Source organism: Cyanistes caeruleus, chromosome 15 (assembly GCF_971803275.1).
Source record: "Cyanistes caeruleus chromosome 15, bCyaCae1.hap1.1, whole genome shotgun sequence".
NCBI lineage: Eukaryota > Metazoa > Chordata > Aves > Passeriformes > Paridae > Cyanistes > Cyanistes caeruleus.
Window position 1 is genome coordinate 18,454,118 of NC_141715.1, and position 18,036 is coordinate 18,472,153.

Below are 18,036 nucleotides of genomic sequence, written 5' to 3' on the forward strand. Positions count from 1 at the left end.
AAAACTAGATGGGAAGCGTGGGCCTGCTTCGCATGTAGACAAAAATGAAGCAGGTCAGAATGGGGACCCAGAGAAGGTTTGGAAGACACAAGCTCCCTTTAAGCTAGTTGTGACACAAAGTACATTCTTTAATACGGATGACTCGTAGCTTGTGTCAGTTGACCCACTTGACAAAGACTTATTTGCTGGACTAGACTGTAAGTATGTCGTTATCAGGGACACCAAGCACACAGCAAGAGATTGAAATCTCTCCGGCAATCATAACATCAGAGCCAGAGGCACTGATTCTCATGGCACGTTGTGTCCACCCACCCTTCTTTATGCCACAAGGCCAAATCATCACCCAGGCAATTCTGATGCCAAATGAAATGCCAGTAGATAATTCTTCACCAGATGTCCACTGGGCAGAAGTCATTGGAGAAGACAAGCCTTGGATGGGGTGTGGACTCTGGCGAGGTGAAGATTACCTTCACCTTGATGGAGTGTTGGACATGGGCAGATGTGACAATCATCCCAACCACCAGATGGCCGTCACATTGGGAATTGCAACCCGTGAGAGGTAAAGTACAGGGCATTGGGGGTGCCCAATTAGCCAAACAATCTAAGAGCATCGTCCAAATTAAAGGGCTGGATGAGCAATTGGCCAGCTTACGCCCATTCGTTTTGAACTATAAAATTCCCCTGTAGGGGAGAGACACTATGTCCCAATGAAGAGTAAAAATTGAAATCCCAAAAACCCTACAGGATTTTTCATAGTGGCCGCTGATGAGTGCCCTGCCCAGAAGCTGAACTGGGAAACAACATCCAATCTGGGTAGATCGGTGGCTGCTGAATAAACAAAAATTGAAGGCGCTCAATGAATTGCTAGAAGAGCAGTTAGCAAAAGGCAACATTGTGCCAACCACCAGCCCTTGGAATTCCCTGGTCTTTGTTATCAGGAAGCCGGGAAAAGACAAGTGGCAACTCATCCAGGACCTTAGAGAAATTAACAAAGTCATTGAAAACATGGGGTCTCTTCAGCCAGGAATGTCCTCCCCTTCGATGCTCCCCCAAAATTGGAATTTGGCAGTTGTTGATATAAAAGACTGTTTCTTCCAGATTCCTCTTGACCCTGCTGATGACCCATGGTTTGCCTTGTCAGTTCCCTCCATCAATCGAGAAATTCCAATGAAGCGCTACCATTAGCGAACCTTGCCGCAAGGCATGAAAAACAGTCCCAGTATATGCCAGTGGTACATTGCTTCATTGCTGTCCCCAGTGTGTGCCTGTCATGGAGTTACTTTACCTTTAAGGGAGTTGGAGTTGCTGGGAAGTGCTTGGAGTCTTTTCTCCTGACCAATTTTCGGTCATTGCTGGGAATTGACAGCAGTTTAGGCCATTGAAAAGTGGGATCAACTTGTGAACCCTACCTTAAAATGTAAAAGCAGAGCTCTCTGGGTTCTCTTTGTTTTTCTGGCTGTGATGGGTGGCGGAGCTCCAGGCCTCCCATTCCCTGCCCAGGCCATGCGGCCAGGCGGGGATGGGGCCGGGCCTGCCCCGTCTCCTGGCCGGGAAATGGGGGGGCCTGGGGAAGGTTTTCCCCGGGCCGGGCCGGGCCGAGCCGATCTCTGGCTCGGCTGTAGGTTTTGCTGTAACTAATTCACTAGAAACTGCCCAGTGAAGAAAGAGAGAGGCCCTGGACTTGCAGCGGGTTGGAGCAGCAACTACACGCTCCAGAGCAGCCATGAGGAACTTCCCATCGCAGACGGCTCCAGCTCCTGTTCGGCAGAGATCCTCGAACCATCTACAAAAGCCTGGGCAAGATGTTAACTCTTTCATTACCCAGTTGAGACTTGCAGATTAATCTTTTTATCCAGAGAGAGAGAGAGAGAGAGAGAGAGAGAGAGATCAACATGAGAAGAGACTTCATAAACTACCAGTGACAGGAAAGAAAAGAAGCTTCAGGAAAGGTAGAGAATTAAGAAGATGCTTTAATTAAGCTGAAATATCTCCCTGTTAAAACTATGGAGATGGACAATGAAGTCCTGAAAAGAACTCCTTTAATTCATGATACAGGATATAGAGAGGAATAGTGTTCAAAGTGTAAATTTGAGTAAAGAGTAATTATAGTATAGTGAAGTGCTGGGAGATTAAAAGCCTTGAGAGGCAATGAGAAAACTGTTTTCTGGTGAAGCTAACAGAAACAGATGAAGAAAACGTTTTTGCCTTTGAATAACTTATCCTTAAAAATGCTATCTCTAGACTCATGGCCCATACACACTTCAGAGTGATGTGAAAATGGGAGGAGTGAACTCTAATAATAGCAGCTCTGAGCAGCTAACATTAGGGCAATAGAAAACCATAACAAAAATAGTTTTCTTGTGAGAAACTCCATAAATTAACAGGAAGAAACTTCTGTTTCTCTATAAAGACTGGTGAAAAAGACTAGCAAGAATTGGGACTGTTTTAACCATCAAAGTTCCAGAATTTTTGTCTCTGTTGTCATGTGAACGAGGAAGTGGTGGGTAGATAGGGGATGGAAAGGTTTTTCTGGAAGTTTATTCTGGTGTTCTTGTTGTTGCAGTTTGTCAATAAACTTTCTTTTTTTTCCCTTTTAAGCTGTATGCCTGTTTTGCTCTTGTTCTAATCCATATCTCACAGCAAGAAGTAAGTAATTTTCTTAGTTATTGGTTTAAAAGCACGACAGTGCCAAAGCAAGAGAAACCATCATCCTGCACTACATTGATGATGTGCTCAAGTGTGCCCCCGATGATGATAGACTACAGTGTGCACTTGACCTAGTTGTCAATGTTTTGATTGCTGCAGGATTTGAACTCCAAAAGGACAAAGTTCAACGGCTGCCCCCTTAGAGGTATTTGGGGCTCCAAATTAGCAAGAGGACCATTACTCCTCAAAAACTGATGATCAGAAACAACCCAAAAACCTTAGCTGATCTCCACCAGCTGTGTGGGTCCTTAACTTGGGTCAGACCCTGGCTGGGATTAACAACAGAAGACCTAGCCCTCCTTTTCAGTTTATTGAAAGGGGGAGAGGAGCTGAGTTCTCCTAGGGTCCTGACCCAAGAGGCCAAGCTGGCTATGGAGAAAGCTCAAGAGGTGATGGCAACAAAACAAGCTCATCGCTGCCTGCCAGACTTGCCATTCAAGTTTATTGTTTTGGGAAGACTGCCACACCTCCATGGCCTGATTTTTCAGTGCGATTAGGGCCAGAGGGATCCGCTCTTGATCATAGAATGGGTATTCCTCAGTCACCAGCAGTCCAAAAGTATCACCAGGCCACAAGAGTTAGTAGCTCAATTGATCCAGAAGGCCAGGGCAAGAATGCAAGAACTGGCAGAGTGTGACTTCACATGCATCCATCTACCACTTACCCCAACATCAGGTAAGTTAACAAAAGTGGTTCTGGAGCAGTTACTTAGGGAAAATGACACACTCCAATTTGCTCCAGATAGCTACCCAGGACAAATTTCAATTCATAAACCTGGACATAAATTATTTAATTCAGCATTTAAATTAGTCCCCAAGGAAAAACAAAGTTGGAGGCCACTCAATGCTGTGACAGTTTTCACAGATGCATCTGGAGCATCCCACAAGTCAGTGATGACCTGGAAGGATCCTCAGACTCAGAAATGGGAGACAGATGTTAAAGATGTTAAATTCAAAAGGCCTCAACAGCTGTGAAGTGTGGCAGATGGACGTGACTCACGTCCCGCAATTTGGCAGGCTGAGGTATGTTCATGTTTCAGTGGATACTTTCTCTGGAGCAGTCTATGCTTCTGCCCATACAGAGAAGACCACAGATGCACAAAAACACTTAGTGCAGGCCTTCTCTGTGTGTTGGGGATCCCTAAAGAGATTAAAACAGATAATGGTCCCACATATACCTCCAAGGCCTTCCAGGAGTTCCTGCAGAAATGGGGAGTAAACCATAAACCAAGCATCCCTTATTCACCTACAGGTCAAGCCATCATTGAGCAAACACATCAGTCGCTCGAGAGAGTTCTAGAGCAGCAGCAGAGTAATACCACCAGTGATCCACCACAGATTAAGCTTTGTAAAGCACTGTTTACCATAAATTTTCTAAACCGCTTATTTGAACACTGTAACCCGCCTGTTCGGCATCTCAGCAGTAACACACAGCTGAAATTGAGAGAACACCCCCCAGTTTTAATAAAGAGTCCTGAGACAGCAAAAGTAGAGGGCCCATTTGGGTTAATCACTTGGGATCAGGGATATGCTTGCATATCCACGCCCTCCGGGTTGAGATGGGTCCCTCAAAAGTGGGTCAAACCGCACATCCTGAAGCCCGTACCACCATCAGTCCAGTCCACCAAAGATGTAACTGTGGCTTCCCTCTGGAAGCACTGGCACCAAGGAACTAGAAAACCCAATCTCCTAATTGACTGTCAGATTATCCCTGACTGTTCTTTTTCTCAGTGATATGTCAGATTTTTTTAGTTAATATTTACCATATTGAAGTCAATCATATAGCAGTATCCACACAGCAATCCTCATGGAGAAACGTGTTCCCCTGATCAGAATCTATTCCTCAATGCCAAAACTCTCCTTCTTAAACAGAAAATGGGGAGATGTTGCATTGTGTTTCATGTTAATGGTATATTCTGTTCTTACCCAAGTTGATAGTTTGGTCCAAATGAGACCCTCCCACCCCATGTTGTCAATCTACCCTGAGTCTCCTGTCAATCTGTTTTAAGCCCACCGCATGCTTGGAATTCCACTTCGGAAACCCCCTAAACTTCAGCGCTTGATTAGTCCATGTGACCCAACTTTCCCCCGCTTGATTTTGTGATTTTGTGAACCCTGCCTTTTACCCTCTCCAGGATATCTCTGATTAGCTGATGCTTTATACCCTCCCTTTGAACCGCCTCCCTATTTCAGCTGTTGCATGCTCGCAATTTTCTGTCTTTTGCCCCCAAGATTCCCCAGAGCAATAAATGCTTTATCATCCCATGCAAAAGACCTCCCTCTTGTCCTTGTCTCCTCAGAGCGCAGACTGACAGCCAAAAAGCCATTGAGCAAGTGCTCTAGTCGCACCTCAGGTCATCCTGCTCCTGGGGTGTGACCCACTCCTGTTGCAAGCCAAAGTGATAGAGCCAGATAAGCTCCAGCCCCATGCGATATTCTCCTTCTTTGTTTTCATTCTTCACAGTGACTTCAAGGTCAGTGTAATCTGAGTTGTGCAAACAGGTTTTGAATAAAATGTTGTGTCTACGCCTTACTGCCTTAAACAATAGCATTTCTTCATATGGCTGAAAAGAAAGACTTTTTTAAAAAGTCCCAGTGGAAACCTAAAACTCTTTATAAAGTTAATGTGATTGTAAACAAATGTAATGCTAGGGAAAATGCAGCCATGACCACGTGTGTTAGTCTTGAAGGAATTCTAACAACAGCCACTCTCTGTGCTTTTGTCAAACCTCTTTCTGCCATGTTTAATTGAGAGTTGATGTCTTTATGCTTGCTAACTTGTTGGCAGCGAGTTTCTTGTGCTGTGCATAGGATGTGGAGCATTCTAGGTGTTGCTTTGCAAGCCCCTGGGTGAAGAGAGCACTTATAGTAGTGATAGTAAAAGATTTCCACAGAAAATTTGGGGAGTTAGAAAGAAAGTTAGGCTTGGCAAGCCCTGGGAAAAGAAGGCCCTGGGAAGGCCTCATGCTTGCTAAGATCATGTGAAACTGCACCTGTGTAGTCAAGATATGATAAATAATATAACTGTTGCTTAAAGAATCATGAGAAACTATGTTAAGGGTTTGAGGGGAATCATGAGAAATCCATGCTTGGAATCAATGTATAAAATATAACATTGTAAGCTTAATAATAATGAAAATGTAAGTTATATAGCGATAGAGTATAGAATAGGTTCAGCTCGAAACCAAGTCCGGTCAGATTTGGGTATGTGTACCCCTGATACCCAGAGCTCTTTAATAAAGAACCTTCATATAATCATTCCGTGATTATGTGTTCCTGAATGGTAGCTGCCATGGTGGGGTTGATGGCATGGGTGTCACGACTACTCTGAAGAAGCTGTCCTGAAAAGGACAGCCCAAGGGCACAGGCACGTCCCTTGCCCGGCGAATGATCTCTGCTCAGCGGCAGCTTGCAGGCGACACGGAGAGAGAGATTAGAGCGCTGTATGGCATTCCACTGAGAAATAGCCTTTATTATAACACAGTCCTCAGTGAAAGGAGCCAGTGACAGCAGCTCTCTTCAACTGGGGAAATACCACAGTATATATAAGGAAGAAGAGGGGCGGGGGAAACTTGGATACAAGTAGCAGGGTGGAATGACAATGCACCAATGGGGTGCAACAGTTTAACAGAAAACAGGAAAGGGTGTCGGGGAGATACATTTCTCTCACTATGAAGGGAAGTGCCTGGCCTAGTATGAAGCTCTCCAGGGGAGCGTCAGCACCCATCTGTTTGCCGATTCCTTGGCCCCCACAACTCCCTTCTTTATTTAATAAAAATGCATCTTCCAGATGAGAGACCTCGCTAACAACCTTTTACAACAACTAAACATACAAAGTAAAATAATGATGATTAAGAAAATCTAGAAAATGTTCTTTAAAAGGGAGGAAGCCCACCCTCTGAGTCCCCAACTTCCAAAAAGGTCCTCAAACCATTGGGGCTCTTTTTCTCTTTTTCTTTTTCTTGAGTTCCTGGACCATGTTGCTGGTCTTCTGGATGCATGTGTGGATGCTCTCGCCATGGCCAACCATGCAGTACAACCTGTCAAATTCCTTCTCCTGGGGCTGTGCTACCAGCCAGGCATCCACAACTGATGTTTCCAGAAGCATCGAGAGGGTCAGGAACTCAAAGATGGTTCTGCCTTCCATGGTCTATAATGGAACATAAAAAGTTTAACTTCTGGGTTTGGAGCAGGGGCTCCACCTTTTTTCTTTTAAAACAAAAAAAGAACAGGTATGGGTTGAGGTAGTGGTTTGCTGGTGGGGTCATTCTGTGCAGAGGGGGCACATGACCTGTCACCAGCAGCAGCAGCATTAAGGTGCATTGCAATTGTATAAAAGGGTAGGTTTTTAAGGAGAAAGGAGCATAGGGAACAGGAAGGGAAAGGGGAGGGAGTTTCAGGAGCTCTACTTATCCGGCATGGTCTCGGCTGTGATGTGGTGTCTCATTTGAGATTTGGTAACGATTGGAGTGGTTCTCTGCTTCAACTTCTTTTGGCAATTTCTCTGTCTCCAGGCAGCGGTGGCTTGTTGTTTTTGAGAACCTGTGTGGGTCTCAGGAGATGTCCAGTACAGGGTTTGCAGGGCCTAGGTATGGTTTTATTTTTTTCCCTGGGAGCCACCTAGGACCAGATGGTGTTAACACACAAGCATACCCTCTCCCCCAGGTAATCAATAGGAAAGCTCCTGATGTCTGTTGTGACTCAGGATCCTTGATCAGCATTGGTGACCTCTCTGTGAGTTTGGCATGGGTCAAATTAGAGAAGTGCCATACTACGGGGGGGGTCGGGCTCTGTAGGTGAACAATTTAGAAAATTCATAACATACAGAGCCTTACAGAGCCTCTCAATGGGAGGAATGATCTTTGTTCCTCCCCACTGCTGATCAAGGACTCTTTTAAGGTTCTGATGTGTCCTTTCCACTATTGATTGCCCTGTGGGAGAGTGAGGTATGCCTGTGGCGTGCTTCACCCCGCACTGGCTGAAGAAATCTCTCAGTCTATGGGAGGTGTAAGCGGGCCCATGATCTGTTTTTATTTGTTCTGGGACTCCCAGGGTAGCAAACACAAGGAGAAAATGTTGGATGGTATGTTTGGCATTTTCTCCTGCGTGGGCTGAAGCAAACACTGCACCTGTGACCTAAGTCCCCATGGAGGCGGGATGGTAGTTTTTGCAGGAGGGATGGAGCGGTGCAGCATCTGATTTGATGTCAGTGCACGGGGCTGTCCTACGCTCTGATTGACGTTTCCTTAACGCCAGTTTGGTCTGGGTAACCATTGGTGGTTGGGTGGCTATAAAAAATGTCTCTCGAGGCAATCCTTAAAAAAGTGTCCAGGCTTGCCGCAGTTAAAGCAGTGGCTTGAGCTTGAGTCCTTTATCATTTCAGCTGCATAGGCACCGGATATCCTTTCTGCCACCCCTTTAGCACCCGCAAGGGCTACTGTGTTTTCGGTAGAAGTGGAGACATGCTTGGTGCAGGCTTCAACCATTTGGTCTATGGTTGGTTCAGGGTCAAGTGGGAGGGCCTGTAAAACTGCTTTACATTCCATGTTGGCATTGGCCATTGCTATTTTTACCAACAATTCTTTTTGTGCCTTTGGGCACTCTATTTGCTTTTCAATGGCAATTTCAGCTTGTCTATATATTTAATGAAATACTCACTTGCCCCTTGCTTAATGTTAGTGAAGCACTGCGTTGGCACCTTGTTACCTGGGGTGACAAGAAGAGATGTCTTTGCAGCATTGGCAATATCATGGAGAGCTGCCTCGTGCAGTTCTCAGGCCTGTTCCCATGGTTTCTGGAAGTCACTTTCTCCTGCCAACTGCTCTAGTGTTAAATTAGGTTTGTTGGCATCCTTCATATATGATGCGTCTGCTAATTGCTTAAAATGTTTCTTCCACTGCCTTTCCCACAACATATATTCTGATGGGGAGAGAAGACAGTTCATAATATTTTTAATGTCATGGGACACCATGACATGGGCTGCGAAGGTGGCTTCCAGTAAGTGTTTAAAAAAATGAGAGCCTTGACTATGCTCCTCAGTGGCTGCACAGCACCTGCAAATCCCTGTAGTGTAGGGACTCCCATACATTTATGTGTCGTTCCGATTGGGAACGGCTAGGAAGAACGACAATGGACTCTCAAGGGAGTCACGACAGGAGAATTCCCTAGTTTATTGCTTCAGCTCTGTCTTATAGACAGATACGTGGAAAAGTACAGAAAGGAAACTCTTATTGGTTAACAAAGTACTACACCACCATCATTGGTCAGGGGCACTTGCCCCCCCTGACTGTCTCTTGCAAGGAGAAACAAGAAGCTGCAAAACAACACCTGCAAAGCTGTTTAGGATCTCTGAGAATTGTTTTAATTCCTTCTCATGAATTTCCCAGGCTAGGCTTCAGTCAGGCCTGAGAGCTATGTGGCCTGCAATAACTACAGGCACTCTGGTTCAGATTTAGCATCCACATTTATGAGTGCCCCTGCCCTGTTCTTCTTATATACCAAGGGAAAGCTAATCTTGTTTTAGACAGGACTGAGTCTCCTGCCCACGTGGCTTCCCTTTGTACCTCGGCCCAGTGGTCTTCACATTCAGATTCTGAATATGAGGGCTCACTGCTCTCATCTCCTGGGGGGGCTCTTGATGACAGTGCATGGCCGTTTCCGGCAACCGGTACTGGCTTGCTTGTGAGCATCTGAAGAAGCCAAGATGGCTTCCTTCCGGTTGCCGCCATTCTGACTTCCAGTCCTCATGTTGGGAGGACTGGAGGTTGGAGTGACATCAGGAGTGGAGCTCTGGTAGGAAGGGGCATGACTGAGGTCCACAACAGGGAGGAGTTTCCCGGTGGATGGGGAAGGGCCCAACGCGGTTACACCCAACGACGCAGTGGAAAGGGAGGAGGAGCAGGGCATGGCAGGAAGAGAAGGAGTAGAGGCGGGAAAGTGGCCATTTTGAGGTACAAGGGCAGGAAAACTGGCGTGTGAGGGAGACAAGATGGCAGGGCTGGCCATCTTACCAGCGCCATCTTTAGCATTATCATGAACCGTGGGGGATATAACTGGGTATGTAAGCATAGGGAGGAAGGTAGAGGAAAGACCCAGAAGGGCATGGCCAGTACCATCCTGGCAAGGGTAGAGAGGCGGTGGGGGGGTGTTAGAGAGACGGAAGCAACCCTGTGCCTGGTGGCTACGTCCACCCACCAACTGCCCCTCAGATAAGGAAGAGGGTTTAAGGACACTCAGAGAGGTTAATGGGGATGGGGGTTTTAACTGGGGATTCGAAACACCCTCAACATTTTTCCCCTCTTTCTCAAATGAAAGAATAATAGTTTGAAACAAAGGAAAAAGCTTAGCAACAAAAAAATCTCCATCCGCTTAAACCGTGTACAACTTTCTCTCCACATTGTCCCAAAAATCTCCCAACTAAACAGAATTAGAATCAACTTTAAAATGCTTAAAAATCTAATGAATAAATCTCTCCAACTCCTCTTTTGAAAACTTAAAATTTCCCTCATTAAGGGTGCCCACAACTTGGAGGTAAAAATCTCTCTCAAGAGGGCTTAGCTTGGGTCTAGAAAACTGATTCCCCATCCTTTTCACTCCCCACCCAGCAGCGAAATGCAAACTGAAATAAGAAAGGCCAAAAAAACCCTTGAGAGTATAAATTTACAACTTTTCTTCGGCCGATGCCAATGGAGCCAATGGAAAGGTGGTGGGCAGGTGGTCATCTGGCGGCCAGTCCTCAGGGGTTCTTCTGTCTTCTGTCTTCTTGGCCCCAGATGGTCAACGAGGGTCCCAGTCACAGCCCTTCGGATTGCCTCTTGCTAGAATGTGAGAGGTTCTCCTCAAGGGGTGGCAGCTTCAACAGCAGCACACTCTGCAGTTAAAACTGCAGGTGGACGCTTCTTCCGGGGCTCTTCAGATGCCCCATGTTGAGCGTCACTTGCCGTGATGGGGTCGATGGCAGGGAGTGCCACGACTACTCTGAAGAAGCTGTCCTGAAAAGGACGGCTCAGGGGCACAGGCACGTCCCTTGCCCAGCGAGTGATCTCAGCTCAGCGGCAGCTTGCAGACGACGCGGAGAGAGAGATTAGAGCGCTGTATGGCATTCCACTGAGAAATGGCCTTTATTATAACACGGTCCTCAGTGAAAGGAGCCAGTGACAGCAGCTCTCTTCAACTGGGGAAAAACCACAGTATATATAGGGAAGGAGAGGGGCGGGGAAAACTTGGATACAAGTAGCAGGGTGGAATGACAATGCACCAATGGGGTGCAACAGTTTAACAGAAAACAGGAAAGGGTGTCTGGGAGATACATTTCTCTCACTATGAAGGGAAGTGCCTGGCCTAGTATGAAGCTTTCCAGGGGAGTGCCAGCACTCATCTGTTTGCCAGTTCCTTGCCCCCCACACTAGCAGTAGTTCAAAGTGATCATTGAATTGACAGGATAATCTCCTAGCCTTTGGAGAAGGCTATTGAGCAAAACAAACCTTTGGCAGAGGCCTGTAATTATCTAGTCTAAATTAAATCTTGATGAAAAGTAATGCTTCTCTTAAAATCGAGGTCATGAGAAAGAAGGAAAACTTCTCTCTTGTTGAAACAATGATGGATCAGTTACCAAGCTGTTCTGCTCTTCTCAGGGGTGTCTCTCACAGCTCCCCTTTGGAACGTGTTTGATGGAGAGATGTGGCCATATACCCGTGCATCCTGCCTGGACCAACTTCCTCTCTTGGCAGCCCTTTGTCCCTGGACCAGGGGCAAAGGCTTTCCCCACTGCCTGATGCTGCTGCTTCTCACTCTGCTCACCTCACTCCCTAGCTGTTTGGGCTCACCTGTTTTAGGGTAAAGAAATGGGTGCTTCAGGCTGTGCAGAGGCTGGTTCTGCCCACTGTGTATGAGCGCTTTACTGGCGGGGTGGGGTAACACAGATGTGGCTCTACTCCTGCTGGGGACGGAGATGGAGATGGAGGAGGCCTTTGTAGTGGCAGGGGTGTGCGGTGCCTCACGGTGTTCCTGGCGCTGCTGCAAGTGAGGTGGGGCCGCCGGGGCTCTCCACACAGCTCCGGACTCCAACTCCCTTTTCCATTTTCTCGACATTTGGGGAGCTGGAGCATGGCTTTAGTTTCTCTTTCCACAGTGCAGGCAGCATCCCGGAAGGGTGCAGGCTGAGCCAGAACGGCAATGCTTCTTCCAGGCACAGGCTGCTGCTGACACGGCTGGCCGGCCCAGCTCCAGCCAGAATGCTACACGCCTGCTTCTTCCCCTGCTCTTGCCCCTCCCCGCCGCCATCTGCTGGTGGTTTGGGCATCCCTCTGGGGAAGGGGATCACACAGGACCCCAAGCTCTTCTGTCTAACTGTTATAAATCCATATTGTGATATTGGCTTTTCGCAAGTATTAAGATGAACGTTATATGTTATATGCTTTTGCTATGTCTTTTTCTCCTGCTAGCAAGCTTAGGTATAGGTCGAAAAGAATTCTGAATGTTAGAGCGAGGTCCTGACTGTTACAAAACAAGATAACTTCCAGTGGACAAGATGATGGGGTCCAGACTGTTATCAGCACTGACCGCCTGCAGAGGAAGGAACCCCAGCCCAAATAAAATTATGAAAAGAAGGAATCAAGCTTCTATGATACATGCTCTAAAAAGATGGCTCCAAGGAGTGGTTATGCAAACTAGTTCTTGAAAAAGATGGAATATGCATTAAACTTCTACAGCAAAAATAGATAAAAGGAACATTCCAAAGTCACCAGGTGTGGTCTTGGCAGAGAGACAGGCACCTGACCCTTTTTTACCCTTTGATTTCTCCTAATGGTCTTTTTGTTTATATTAAACCTTTTATAATTTATAAAGCGAGTGATCCTCATTTTTCACATCCCCCACCTCCCCTGTTCCTCCGGCTGTGAAGACCTTTCCCCTGCTGGTCCTGGTGGCTGTGCCTTGCTCATGGCCTGCTCTGCTGGCTCCTGTGGAGACTGGCACAGGAGTCCTCCCTTCCCAACTCTGTGGCATCAAACATCCTGTTGGAGCACCACTTGGATTCACGGGCATTCCAAAACATATTTGTTTCTTTCCTAAGTTGCCAGTCAAACCTCTTGCTTACCTCATTGATGTCTTACATTCTATGCATGTCTTTTTGTCTAGTTCAATTTCTGAAGAGCAACTTTTAAACTTCTGCATACTGGAGGGAAGTAGGGAAGTGGAGTCTAACCCCACCAATTTTTTGTTTGTTTCTTTTTTTACTTCCTCTTCTTCAGTTGTGAAAGTACAATGCAGGGTGCTCTCTTTGCATGCTGAAGTGTGGCTACTATTTAAACCTTTATGTATCTGTCCTTTAATTTTCTTGTATCAGGCTACTTCCTATTAGTGTAGCTCTGTATTTTGAATTAAAAACTGTTGGGTGATTGGGCTGATTGCAGGTTTTTGTTTGTAATTTGTTTCTGCAAAAACATCCACATGTGGTGGGTTTAGTGCTGGCTAAAATCACCAGTGTACCTACTACAAGAATGTACTCATTTCCTGCTGCGAGATACAAATTAGGAGGAAGGCAAAAGAGGCTCAGAACTTAAAAGGTATGAAGAAAACTATTAACAAAATTAAAGAATAATAAGAATCAAATTATACCTTCTCCTTCCCTCCCCACAGTCTCCTTGCTTTTCTACAGACAACGTAGAGAAAAAACCAAGGATTTTCAATCAGTTACTACTCTACAATAGTCTTTCATCAGCTCCTATATAGAGGGAAGTTTCTCTTTCCATGCCATAGAGACTTCTCCACAAGAAAGAGTTATCCTGTGTCTTCAACTTCACAGTTGTAAAAAACATGGACCATTCTCCTAATAAACAACAGGAGACAAAGATAATAAAGCAAAGGGTTAAAATGGCTGGGTGCTTGGCTCTCTGCCAAGAACACACATGGTGTCTTAGAAACACCCTTTATTTATTGTGCCACTTGGACTTTCATGCATATGTAAATTCTTCCAGGAAATTTTTTGCATAGCCACTCCTTAGATCCGCCTTTTTAGAGGATGCTTATTTCTTAGTTTTGTGGTTTTAGCTTCTCTCTTATTATCTTTTCATTTGGGCCTAAGCTTCTTCTTTCACAGGCAGTAAACATTAACAGCAGTGTTGAGTAGCCTGGGCCTCATTCTTCTGTTCACTGGAGGTTATCTTTCCTGTTGAAGTAAGACCTAAATCTAACATCCAAAATTCTTCTGACTTATGCCTAAATTCTAGCTAATAGCAGGAGAAAAAGAAAATTACATAGCAAAAGCTATTCTAACATTATACATATAACATTCATCTTAATACTTGCGAAAAGCCAATAGCACAATATATATTTATTACACAGTCAACCCGTCGTCCAAGGAAAGGAAAGTCTGTTTGCAGTATCAAAGTCCCTCCCATGTCTTGCAGCTTTCCCAAACTGCTTTCATGGGCCATGTCACCTTTTGGGGTACTATTTCAAGGATGAGCTGCTCTATCATAAAAAACCAAAAGTTCTTTTATCTCTGGGAACACAGGCTTCACTGCTTTTCTCCCCGGGGCAATGTTTCTCATCTCTCTCTGTTCAAGATCCTAATTGGGTTGCAGCTTTCCAGCATCCACACGCTCCAACACGAGTGCCCTTTTCTCATGGAGTACAGATGAATTCTGCATCCCCCTATGCACTTCATAAATTAAAAGGAAAAAATAAAATATGATATATCAAAAATATATCTTCACCGTAACCTTACAAAGAGAATTTCAGCCCAAGACCAAGGTATCTCCTCAATCCCATCCTAATTAGAATTTGACTCCTTTTTTAATGACGTCAGTGTCTGTTGTGGTTTTAAAACAGCAACTAAAAAATCACTAGAAAACTTACTTATTTCTTGCTATGAGATATAGATAAGAACAAGAGCAAAACAGGTTTAAAACTTAAAAGGAATAAAGAAAGGTAATTAACAAAACGACAAGAATAAGAAAAACCAAAATAAAACCTCCAGAACAACCCTTTTCTCCCCCACTACATATTTCCTTGTTCACATGACAACATAGAGACAAAATAAACTTTGCTGTTTAAAACAGTCCCAATTCTTGCTAGAGTTTTTTCATCAGTCTTTGTAGAGAAACAGAAGTCTTCTTCTGCTATCTATGGAGTTTCTCACAAGAAAACTATTTCTTTTATAGCTTTTTATTTCTCTGATGCCAGCTGCCTGGAAATTCTGCCATCGGTTCTCTCCTCTCGTTTCACATCACTCTGAGGTGTGTTATGCGTCAAATGAGTCTAGGGATGTCATTTTTAAGGATGAGTTATTCAAAGGCAAAAGTTCTCTTCATGTGTCTCTGTGAGCTTCTCTGGAAACAGAAGTGTTCTCTTTGCCTCTTAAAGGCTGCAAATCTTCAACTATTACTTCTCCCCCTCTGTTCCAGCATCTCACAATACCACAACCACTTCACCATTTGCTCACAATCCTCACTTTGAAACACTCCATTCTTCCCAATATACTCTGTCATGAATTAATGGAGTTTTTTTCAGAGCTCTACTGTCCATCTCCATAGCTTTAACAGAAAAATATTTCAGCTTCGAAAGCATCTCTTTATTCTTTTCCCATCTAAAACTTAACTCTTTTCTTCACTGTCTTTTATGGATTTATTGTATCTTCTTCAGGTTGATTATCCCTCTCTTTCTCTCTCTTCCCCTGTCTCTGGGAAAAAGAAGTAATCTGTAAGTCTCATCATGATAGTAAAAGAGTTAAAGTCTTGCAAAAGCTGCAGATATTTATGGTGTCATGTTTCAGTTCAGGAGCAGAAACTGCAAACTAAATCTGGCAAGCTGGCTGCGTTTCTCCACTCTCCCTGGTGGCTTTGTTTGGTCTGGGGTGTAGGAGAAGAGAGGGACAGAGCCTTGTTACCTCGTCAGAAGCCGGAAACCAAAGAAAACAAGAGAGACCTGGCCTTACATCTTAAGGTGGTGTTCACAAGTTGATCTTACGTCTCAATACTTAAAACCACCATCTGCTCTCAGAAATGACTAATGACTGGTCAGGAGAAAAAACTCCCATCAGGCTCCAGCAGCTTCTACTTCCTTAGCTCCCAAAACTATCTTAAAGTCACCCTATGACACATGTCTTTTCATGGACATTTCTCATGACCAGTGCGGTTTATAAGGTGTTACCCTGACTATCCAATCCCTAGTCGTGGTCAGAAATCTATAAATTCAGAGAAAAGAAATAAAGTTTGCTCTCTTCCTTTCACCACACCAGGAGCTGAATCTGTGTCACTCAATTCGTGGCCATCAGCAACAGGGTACAGTCATTATTTGAATATTTTGAACAACATTGATTAGTTAGATAAGGCATGAGAATAAAGGCATGAGGGAAAACTAGACATGTTATTCTACATAGCATTAAAAACCTAACTTTTTCTAACAGGGTACTCTAAAAACTCTTCTAGCCATCCATTATTCATTATAGATTCTCATTTTTATACTGTTACATTGGCTGTTTTCTAGATGTTTCTAGTTATATCTAAAATTGCATCTTTATTATAAGCAATTAGATTTGAAAAATCTGTGCAGACCCTCCTTCTGTTAATAAAAAGTTTAGTGCTAACTGATATTGGTATACTGCAGTTTTGGTTTAGCTTTGCTGCTTATCTATTAATTCTATGGCTCTGGCTGTTTTATTAGTTGTCATTTTTACAACTGCTTAGAGATTTATGATGAAAGTTCACATACAAATTTCGGTCCGATCCCTTCAACTCTCATTTTATGCCGAGGTACATGGATTATATGTGTGTATGATCTGTTCAGGAGGCCACCCCTCATTACCCGACTTTTGATATCTTCCAATACCTCTGATTGAATTCCTTTGTGTATTCTTAAGATACTGTAGACCAGCATTTCCAAATAATTTCTGTCTTAGTTTAGTGAAAAGAAAAATCCTTGATTGTAATTCTTTTCCATAGGGAAAGAAGTTTTTGATAAGCTTTTTCTTCCCATACAAAGAATATTTGCAGCCCTCTCTTCTACACTTGGTTCGGCAACTTTCTGGCCTCCACAGGGCGTTCCTGTGCATCTCAGAGCCTAAGAGAAAGATCAAGAGCTCCCGAAGAGAGCAGTAGCACCAACAGCTAGCAGCACAAAGAAGCCTCTTGCAGTTACCTTTTCCGAGCTCCGGAGACACGGCTTCTGCCTTTCTTGCTCTTAATGCAAGCAGAAAGCTTTTGCACTGTGTCTAGCGAGGAGAACGTGTGACAGGACAGCACATGTTCGTGCAGCTTACCCCTGCCACTGACGCAAGCACGAATTTGCAGCACACTATCAACCCATGGTGTGACAGGATTCTGTGCTGCGCAGGGCATTTCTCTGCATCTGGGAGTAAAAGGGAAAGCACAATTATTGTCGCAGAGAGCAGCAACAGCAGTAGGGAGCAGCAGAAGGAAGTCGTGGCCGTACTTCTTCCACACGACAACTAGCAACTAATCAGCAAGGGTTCGAGTGGCAGCTACGTTCCTCTTGCAGTCTGAAAGTTTCCCGCACCATACGCCTGTTAAACACCTTCCTTATTCGCCTGCTTGCAGAGTTCGCTACTTCCACCGCCCGCGCGCTGACCGGCACTCTCCCTCAGACACACATGGTACTTTGGCCAGTGGCCAAATGCTCCGGAAAGCAGCTTCTGCCGAAGGATGCTCGCCTCTTGCGGTTACCTTCTGCGAACTGCGGAGTCCCGGCTTCTGCCTTTCTTGCTCTTAATGCAAGCGGAAAGCTTTTGCACTGCGTCTGGCGAGGAGAACGTGTGACAGGACAGCACATGTTTGTGCAGCTTACCCCTGCCACTTACACAAGCAAGGATTTGCAGCACCCAATTCAACCTATGGTGTGACAGGATTCTGTGCTGCGCAGGGCATTTCTCTGCATCTGGGAATAAAAGGGAAAGCGCAATTGCTGCCACAGAGAGCAGCAACAGCAGTAGGGGACAGCAGAAAGATGTCGTGGTCGTACTTCTTCCAATAGACAACAAGCGACTAATCAGCAAGCGTGCGAGCACCAGCTACGTTCCACTTGCACTCTGAAAGTTTCGCGGGACAGATGCATGCTAAACACCTTATTCGCTTGCCCGCAGCGCTCGCGCTTTCCACCGCCCGCACCATGACCGGCACTCTCCCTTAGACACATATGGTGCTTTAGCGGGTTGCCAAAATCTCCGGAAAGCAGCTTCTGCCGAAGGATGCTCGCCTCTTGCGGTTACCTTCTCCGAACTGCGGAGCCGCGGCTTCTACCTTTCTTGCTCAAAATGAAAGCAGAAAGCTTTTGCACTGAGTTTGGCGAGGAGAACGTGTGACAGGAGAGCACA